This window comes from Trachymyrmex cornetzi, unplaced genomic scaffold (assembly GCF_001594075.2).
Source record: "Trachymyrmex cornetzi isolate Tcor2-1 unplaced genomic scaffold, Tcor1.1 scaffold416, whole genome shotgun sequence".
Lineage (NCBI taxonomy): Eukaryota > Metazoa > Arthropoda > Insecta > Hymenoptera > Formicidae > Trachymyrmex > Trachymyrmex cornetzi.
This window is the reverse complement of record NW_017298918.1, coordinates 612,662-623,623: the sequence shown is the minus strand read 5'-3', so window position 1 is coordinate 623,623 and position 10,962 is coordinate 612,662.

The window sequence follows — 10,962 nt, the reverse complement described above, 5'->3', positions numbered from 1 at the left end:
TTTTTCCAGTTTACTTTTTTTACGAGATTTCTTCAAGTTCTTAAAATTATGAGAACAATTTTTCTTTACACTGCAAATGATTAAAAGAGAGATTATTTTCTTAAAATTTGTATTGTAAAAAAGATGTAACAAAAGTTTAAAGACATCGCTTTAAACTTTCCGAGTACAAACAATTATGATACGAATTTGGACCGATAAGGTCTAACGAGGTCTAAATCTAATTAAATAAGAGAAATTCTATATTTGTAATAGTCAAAACAAATCGTAGTACTTGAATATTTCTATGTAAATTTATATACGTATCTGATTCTACATACCGTCCGCTGAAATCGTTTTAGACTTTGAAATGCAATGAGCAGAATCAGTATTAACATCGCTTATTAAATTACTACAAGTAATTTAATAATTTTTGATGCTAATCAGCATCTTTATAAAATATAAGTATATTAATAAATATATTTATAAAAAAAAAAACTGATGTTACTGAAAAATCTACTTAAATCTGCGAACAATTTATTATGAAAAATATTTCCTCAGCCTTTTGAGTATAATTTTCGGTAAATTGTATTTGAAAAGAAAACAGCGTATTATTAAATAAAAATACTCGTTTACCCATTCTCTTTCCACGAGTAAGGAATTCGTGTACAACGATCCAACGTAACGTGGCCGATCCGGGGAGAAACGATTCGCTCGTCACGACCTATCACGAAAACGCTCGTCTTATTAAAGCGATTTATTTTCAATCATTCCTAGAATAGACGAGGTGCCTCGAACTCCGATAGGACGGAAGTTATTGGCGTAAAGAAATACGACTTGTCGGGTCATGAAATATTTTAAGGTTTACTCCGACTTGCGGAAAATCGACACGTTGCGCGAGCGGCACGTTTGGGCAACGAAAGAGAAGGAGGAGAGGAAGGAGGATGAGGAGGCTCGGGTGTCCGTCCCTTCGACGTCCCTTTAACATCCATTCGCCTCCCTTCGACCGTTCGGTTCGTAGTTCGTACGAACGGAGTCGTTTCCAGCTTCCACGCAATTACCGTGTCTCGCATACCGGCGCGCGGCGCGGCACATTTCTGGGCCGCGCGTCCACCAATGCGACACCGGGGTTACAAGAGCGGTACAATCGTGGAAAGAGAGACGCGGCAAGGCTAATCGATAAGTACACGTCCCCAAAACGGAACTAAGAAGAATGCGGACATCGACGATCGTGCCAAGCAACGCTCAGCGACTGGCCGAGCCAGTCCTGCGAAATCCTGCCTTGCCCGAGTCCTTTTCCGAGAGTCGGTTGTCAGAACGATTTCTTCAAGATTGTAAACGCATTTTCCCAAACACAAACAAGCGACAGATATAAAAGATCAAATAGAACAAACTATACCCAGAGAAAAGTTTTTTCGATTAAAAAAAAATTTGTTTGAAATTTGTGCGTTGCGGTTAAATAAAAGTTTCTTCGATTTGAACGTTACTTCCAGAAATCAAATAAATTTTTATTTTCCTCAAAAGTATTTCCACTTCAAATTAAAAAAAAAAAATTAATGAAAGAAATGATTTCTTTAACTTAAACATAACTTTTTTCTGGGTGTATCTTCGAATCTCTTGAAGACGACTATAATTTTTTTTTTATTTAAAATGAAGTATTTTATACATTTCTGTATAGTTGTTTATAAGCTAGACATTTTTTTTCCAGACCATCCATCTTTATGATTGATCTCAATAAATCGCAAAAAATTATTTGTTATACATAAAAAGATTTACCGTAAAAAGAACTTGCCGCAGCTCGAAATGAAACTTCTTTATGGTTAAAAATGAAATATTAAAATAAAATGTCCTTTGCATATATAAAAAAAGGGTTAGAAATTTCGAAATGCAGGGTTAATTCTTAAGTCGTTGGCACGACCGCGTCTTGCAATGGCTTAAGAAATGTTAATTAAGGGCGGATCTAGTGTTAGTGACCGCTTACTTGCCTTGTTGAATACTGACACGTACGATGGTTATCCGCAGGTAAGATTAATCACCCTGTTTGAATATTAATGTTTTTCGAGCGACTTTCCTCAAGTGGTGGATTAACCGGTCTAGTGGGATTCTGGCGCACACAAAGTCAAATGTACGTTCTGGCGGACCAATTTAATTAAATTAACGTGCCTTTTGCGATTAATATTTTTCAGTTATAACTCGAGGCGGTTCCCTTTTTTTGTCAATTATTTACTTATACCACAAGGGATATACGAAATATGTCAATATGAATTTTACGAATAATCGGAACTGGCCGAGTTCCCCGCAAATCCGACGGATATGATCTCGCGTCATAAACAGACTCGCAGAGGAACACCGTGCCCCATTATGCAGGTCTATACATTCGTATACGTGAAACACGACGCGTATATTGTTAAACGGCGCATCGTTATCCCGATAATGGATAACCGCATTAAATTGTACGCATAATCTATATACATACCAAACGTATAAACGCTCGTGTAGCTAATCGATAGGCATGATCCCTTGCCTCGACCCCAAATAATATCGTCGTTGACGAGCGATCTGTGCGTGCTTTTTTCAACCATTAAAAAGGGGAATAAATCAAGAAGAGAGGTACAAACACGACCGCACTTTGAGCGCCAAAAATTGTCCGCGCGAGAATTATTCTTTCAATTTAAATTATTCAATGCAATTTATGGAAGTTGCGGCAGGTTCTTATAATAATTTTTCGGAAAATGTCTTTAAAAATATCTACCATGTCTAGATATTTAATTTTTTAACATTTACATCAACTTTTTTATTATTGTATTTGTATACTGTAATTATACATGTAGTACCATATTATTGCAATATTAAATGTTCTGGTTTTTTGGTCTATTTTACACACATTTTTTTTATCTTTACATTTAATCTTTATTTAGTATATTTATAAAATAAACGATTATCTTATTATTATTTGTACAAGTAATAACACAATAATATATTCAACTTATTGATATCTCTATCGAGATTTTTGAAACGGTAAAAATTTTGCTCAATTTTTGTACTTTTTATATAAAGGAAAGTTAAATTTGGTTTAATTTAGAAGATTGAAATAAACCTGTTTTGATCGGTCTAAATATAAGAAATAATTAATTTATAATTATTCATGTGAATTTGCTGTGCGACCTCAAGTCATTTCATGTAACGTGCATATTTTCGCGCGACTAAAAGTTAAAATAAAATAAACATTTTAAAAAAGTCAGTTATTTTGTATGTTTATTTTCAATTATTTACATCATGTTACTGAATATGGTGATCCAAAAAGTCTAAAGTTTTTCATATTTGTTCCATATCAGGATTACAAATATTTATCAAAGATAATTTATATTCTCTTATTTGTTCAGCAAATCGATTTTGATTAATTCAGATATAAAGATTAAATAAAATAGTATAAATATAAAGGAGTATCTATTTTTACATATAAAAATATGTTTAAAGAACGTCAAGAAAATTTTTCACATTTATCTATACAAGACTGTGTATATAAATTTTTTTAAGAAAAACTTTTGTTTCTTATTTGTCTCGCAATTCTTGTTTAATCCAGATTTACAACATAAATACATACGTGAAGGAATAGAATCAATTATTTTTCCACACGTTGTTGAAAGAATCTGTACAGAGTACTTGAAAATTTTTCATGTTTTCTCCATGCTAGGGTCATAAATAAATTTATCAAAGGAGACTCTTGTTTTCCCATTTGCCCCGGCAAATGCACTATCCTATGGTGTGTTATTAGATTAGACTTACGTTGTGTACGGAAGGACAGCCGGCGCAGGATTGAATAATGGCGACCACGTGAACCGGCCGCGGTGGTGTTCGCTTCTCGATTGTGCAGATTGTATCTATTGAGTCCTGTGAATGGCTCGGCTGCCGTTGTTATAAAGCGTGAACTGATCTCTCTGTTTCTCATTGCCGTTCGCGTTATATATACCTGCCATCAATGATACGTATGTACATCTTTTCTCTCTCTCCCCCTCTTTCTCTTTCTCTCTTTCTCTCCGTTCTTTCTTCCTCTCTCTCTCTCCGTGTGTGTGCCATAGAAGCGTGCTAACGAATTCCGGCAGGCCGCAATTAAAAGTAATTTGTCGAAAACCGTTGCCGACAATGAAAATGTACGCCGGCTATTCATTTCCCGGAAATAAAACGAACTCTGTCTCGCAGCGCGAAATATAGTCGGGTCGTTTTGCAGCACTGCAATCTCTGAAGCGTGGAATATACATATAATGTTCTTGTGCATAGGAGGCTTCCGGGGCAGTGTCGAAAAAATGTCGTTTAGGTATAACGCTGCAGCTGTATCAGTAGCCGTTGAAAGTGCAGCATTTGTACGAGAAATGTTTCGAGACATCTTATCGGGATATCTCAATCTGTATTTCTTTTTCTTGAATTTTTCCTGTGTATCTTTCACATATCATGCACGACACCCTAGTAGAAATATATACATAGTTTCACTGTGTTCTTATTAGTTATAACATTATATTGCGTAGGAAATGACAAGAACTTGATAAGAGTTTATGTTGATATTGTCTAATATCAATAGATTATTATTAATTTAATAATGATCCATTAATTAATACATTTACAATTGTTTTTGTTCAGTAAATGGGTTCAGATTTTAAGTATCGTTTGTGCGCAGTAATTGCAGGCAATTAATGCTTTACATCTTGATTGGAATCCTAAGTAGTTTTACTTCTCAGTTACTAAACAGAGTTAACGAGAGTGACTATACTAAGAGAATGTATAAAATTTCTATTAGGAACAGTCGAGAAACTTCATACAGTAGTTTGTGATAATATTTCATGTAAAGATTTATAATAATGTTATATGATACAATGTCAAGGGTAAATCTCTATTGTAAAATGATTAGAAAATTCATTGTAGAAATAGATAGGGTAAACGAGAAATAATTCTCTCCGTCCTAGCACGATAGAAATGACAGATTGAAAAATCGAGTAAGTTTTCGAAATAGAGAATGCGAGTAATAAGATAACGATAAAAAAATCGGCAAAAATAGCACGATGCGATTTGTACACGTAGCGGACGTATAGATTGCTCCTATTGAAGTCCATTAATAGCTCGACATTGTTATAAAGCGCGAAGCGATCCTTGTCTCTTAATGGCTGCCTATATATGTACACGCAAAGCCATTGACGTGTAACACCTATTTGCTCCTCTGGTTCTCGCTTCTCGAGGCTGCGGCATGCATTGGCGGCCCGATTGATTTATACACAATATATTGTACAACGAAGCGACAGAAATAGGTGACCAGACGTTCTCGATAGGAAATAAGCTAGAAAATAAATGAGTATATTATGCTTTAATATCTAAAAATGAATTTAATACAGAGAGAGTTGAATTTTTCAATTTTTTCCAAAATATTTCATTATCAATTATTCAATGAGTTTAAGTATTCTCTGATACGTATATATACATATATATCACTAAATGAATTATAATGAAAGATGTCATCTCATCAAACATTGCATTATTAATGGCATTATTAATGTTCGCTTGGGGCTTTAAAGCGTTAACACGTTGAATGTGTCACTATAGTCATCGGTAACTGGCACTATGACACCAATGTGTCTCATTGATTTATGTATAAAATACGATCATTTATATCCAAAAAGTTATCTATATATATCGTGAATAGAAAAATAATTAACCGGAGTAGTAATTACATCTAATCTATATTATATGTATATATAGAAAGTTTTATTTATTCATGATATTATTAAATACACTATTAAATGACACTTTTTGTTAATTACTAAAAAAGTCGATGATTTATTTCATAATGAATGATAGCAATCAGTTTTCGTTATATTAAATTGCTTCTTTTCATCGACTAATATTTAAAATCTAAATTTTTAACAACTCTCCCTATGCTAATTTTAATTTAATTCTTGAAAATTTAATAAATACAGTGAATCATATATAATATAATAATATATGTATGTACCGTGTAATATAAAAACATCTTTGTTCAGAATCCGAACATATACATTTGAATTATTTATGTAGAGTGTGTAATACAAGTTCATTTTATTTCTTGTGAAATATCGATTTTAATATGTGTATGATTACTTTTCTCTAATCGGTTTCATATTTTTTTTTAAATAATTAGTTTATATACATGTAAAAAATATGCATATTAAAATACACATCAAATTCACAGCATGTAAGTGAATAGAATTCTTTTATTTCGAAATTTGAATGATATCACCTGAATTATAAAGCGGAAGCAAATACATTAGCGTATTTTATAGATGCTAAACTAGAACAAATTCACATATTGCTCGCGATGAAAGAATAATCGGAAGTAAAAAAAGGCGAACATTATCGTTCTCTGAAACGAGAATGTTTGATCATACTAAGTGAATAATTGATTAAAATAAATAATTGTCCAAGAATGTACAATGAAGATTGTGATGAGGGTAAATACGAATCGTACAATTTAAATAATTACGTGAATACTGATCGGAACGTCCCGCTACCTAACGCAAATTCGTTTGAATTCACATTTGAATAGATCACGTATGCATCGTCGACTGCCATTATCTCCTACTTGCTCTCATTTCTTTAATTCGATTTTTAAATCTCCGAGCCCTAATAATATCTCAAAATGATTTGAATAATATATAATCTGATGATATGTATGCATAAATTAACTGGATCACTCTTCATATGAACTTTCCGTGGCTAATAAGTTGAAAACACATCGAATTAATTCAATAATACAACAAAAACCTTGAATTATTTGAAATATGCAAGATAACAGAATTTTTAATCGTGAATGTCTTAAATATATTGAAAGTCTTAAATTGGATATATACGTTCTTTCATAATTCTTTACGTCTTAATACATAGACGTAAATACCAATTTTATATAGAATAAATACCAATTTTATATTTATTGCGAATATTTTTGAAGAATTTTATTTCAGAGAAAGATTTTTTTAATATTCGGGATTTTTTGAAAGTTTCAGAACATAAGACCTTCAAGGTTTTTCAGGACTTTCAAGAATTTTCAGATGATATTCGAGGCAAGTTGAAAGTTTATACGATCGAATTGTTTGAAAACTTCGAAAAGTATCGAACGCCCGTCGCTATCCGTGGTGGATATAGCCGGTGCTCGTAAAGCGCGAACCGGTCTCCAAGCGTGGATCCAGCCGGTGTCACATCGCGGCCGATCACGCCAAGTACGATATAATCGTCCAGCATATGCCGCTGAGATTGCACGCGAGAACCGATCTGACTCACCGATCCGTATCGATGGAAACTTAACGTTCGGCGATTCTGGTTTCAATTAAATATATTACGAACAGAGTAAATTTCTCTTTAAGTGCACGACATATCCCTCGTTTATCAGAGTAACACGGAAACACGATAAAAATATTTATTACCGATAGGTCTGCGTACTTTTCCCCCGATTCCTCGTGACTAATAAAGCCCATATCAGACTAGAGATTCAGATTCAGATTGAATTTGATTAATTAAAGCAAAGTTCACTTGATCTGGTTTTCTCTCTCTTCTGGTTTTATTTAATCTCAATCTCTTGTAATCTGATACTTTAATTTTCTAGCTCTGATGCTGTTTTTACCAACGTAATTTAATTTTAGCCTTGGTTTAATTATTATAATAATTTTTCATTTCTCCTTGTTTTAAGAATTACAAAAAACTTGGTAGAAATGGATATAAGGTATTCACAATCGATTCTTATTTTAAGACCGTCTTAAGTATAAATGTTTTGAAATACTAATACGATTTTCTGATTAGTTTATAACATCTTAGAACTGTATTTTTATATTTTAAAATAGTCTTAAACATAAAAATCGACTATGAATGCCAGCCGATGAATCAGAAAAAGTTAAAAAGTTTACATACTTTGTTGGTAACGAAATGTTATACATGTTTATTCTTATAGTTTTTAATTTATACTGTAGAATCTGGATTAACCTATTGTGAGAATGGACTTATGAATTTGGCTTACTTAATGGCGTTATCAACAATTTTGTTATATTTTGTCAATATCCATTGTCATGAGGTATATATGACCATGAGGTATATCTTGGATTTAATGTTCGACAACTATAACATACATTCGTTGTTAGATATCTGACTGTTTGGCGTAAATCTGTGATCTATCTACTGTTGGCTACATTTAATTGATATCAAGGCCTAAACAACGAAGGTCTATATTAAATTTGTTTTTTCGGCGTTTTACTTTTATGATTACTTACTTATGTGAGTCTATTTTAGTCAACGGATATTTATATACAATTTAGTTTAGAACTTTGATGACCAAAAGGTGGTCGAAACGTTAGTTTTAGGTAGACATATATTTTTATTTTGTTTTATTTTTATGTTTAATGTCAACGTTATTATATGTACATTAAAATTTGTTTGTTTTGGCTCGTAGCTATTCTTCTTTTAATTTCTTCTAATTAAAAAGTAGATTGAATCAAGATTAAAATTAAACTACATTAATAAAAACGAGCACAGGAGAGCTGCACCGATATATTCTGTTCTTTTTTAAAATTGTGAAAAAAGAATAAAATGTAAGTAAGGTAAATGTATTAATTAGTGGACATGACCCATTTACTGAACAAAGAGATAAAAATTTCTAATATTAAGCTTTTAATAGTACATACGACTCAAAATTAATTCGTCCTATAAAATTTTTATAAACAAATTTAGAGTTGTACATATCATTAAAAGCATATTATTTAAAACTTTTATTATTTCGTTCAATAATTGAGTCGTGTTCACTAACTGTTCACTAATTGGTACATTTATGCGTTGTTTAAAATTGGGGAAATGCTATTATTCGTACTTATGTAATTAAATAAGAATCTGAAATATCTTTCTTAATGATGAATGGCAGTTATAATATTGTCAATAACTATTCATTTAATAAATATCAGGATGTTACATTTATTTCAATATTACGATTACTTTAATTATTTTTGAGTTTAAAGTTTAAAGCAATTGGTTTCTATTGGAGAAAGGATGAGGTGAAGAAAGTAAAGACGAAGGATATAGTAACATAACCGAACGTCTTTGTTCGAATTGAAATGCAACGGATCTGGTGACTAATTGCGGTTGGGGTTGCACTATATTATATTAAGGATTTTAAATGCGGGCGTGTGCCGCGTGAAAAAGTCGGAATCGCCAGGTGTCGCGGGTATATGTATAACGGGTCGCATAAAATATCTCGAGTTGAAAACGCCGGTGCGAACAATAATGGCCGCATAGTAATATAAGCGGCAACACAATGAAAATGATCGAATAATGGCCACTATGGCCAGGCGCCCCGGGGACTTTCTATGGATTTCTCTCTCTCCTAGAATATAATAAATTCCAAATTAAAAATCGACCGACGCGGCGACGTGTGTTACGTTGCGTACGCACGCATACGTGCATATATACGGTCGGCGTGCATGCCGCGTAATGAAATCGGAGCATAATGAACGAACGAATAATACATCACGCCGAGTTGGCCGAGTTGGCGCTTAGGTGCAATAAATTCAAAATCGGCCAGAGAAGTCAATGAAGAGAGCGAGAGAGAGAGAGAGAGGAGGGGAGAAAGGGAGGAGGTAATATGAAATACAATGAAGCGATACAATAAAAAGTCCGAATACAACGGCTCGCGACGTCGAGAGAGCGTAATGCCCCGACCACGTGGGCGGATTCGAAAACGGATCGCTCCGCGAATGTATAAATCGCATCGTTGCCGGTTCTCCCGCAACGTTCGACACCGTCATAAAACCTGAACCGGTCCCGGTTTCGATGCTCGTGAGCGCGCCCGCATGTATGACTGTATTAATATGTATTATCAGCCTCTCTTTCCATCCTTCTTGATCTCTTTCTTCCTCTCTCCCCCTCTCTTCCTCTCTCCCCCTTCTCTCTCTCTCTCTCTCTCTCGCTCTCTCTTTCTCTCTCTTCTCCTCTTTTTCTTCCTATCCCTTTCTCTTTCTCTCTCACTTGCTCACACGCTTCACGAATGGACCGGCAATTCTGAGTGTATAAGGCGTTATCATTCTAGGATCGCGCACTTGTTCGGTGAGAAAATACGGTGCGTCTTGTAAGATTCTCGTAGCAAACTGCGAGACAAATAGAAGAGTTGATTCTTTCGACAATTTGTAGGAAAACTGCGATATTTTCATTCGTTGTTAAATAACTTTCAAATTGTTGTAAAGATATCGATTCGAGATTCTCATCTCATATACAACTGTGAGATGTTCAACGATACGAACGTATCCTTAGGGGCCAAGTTTCGAGCTCACTTTAAATAAAGTACTCTTTAAACTGTTAGAGCGATAAGATCCCGTTATCCGTTTATTAATTTCTAATGTTAAATAACTTAATAATTACATCTCTATGTTTATAAATATTACGTAACTCGAAGATCGATTTTAAATTCTTACTTTCTTCCAGCTTTCGAACTTCCGACGCGATAACTCCAAGTTAAGATTATAAAACTTTCTTATCTACATCCATTTCTTTTACACCTAATTCATCACGAGCGTTATAATTATGTACGATGAATACTTATCGATTATAATAACTTTTTCAACTTGTGCGAGTGAAAAAGATTGAAATCGTCGGAGGAGGAGGATGGATATTTCTACGCAAAGTTCTAGCAAGTCGGGACGGTGCAGCCTCGGAAGAGAGGTACGCGATGCAAAGCAACGAAACGGAACAGCAGATCTTATAGCTCCGTTACAACCGGCTAGTTGACCGATCCCAACGAGTACGACCGGTGGTACCACACCCGCTCGAGTATTTCGAGCGGAATGATGGAGAGATAAGCGAGCTCGCTAACTCGCTCGCTCGCTCGCCGGTGAGACGCTCGCTGGTAACGAGCCTCGAAGTCGCTCGAGCCTAGACGACGCGCCCTCGGACCAGATGCCTGTTCTCGCACTGCATTTCGGCGCGACGACACGC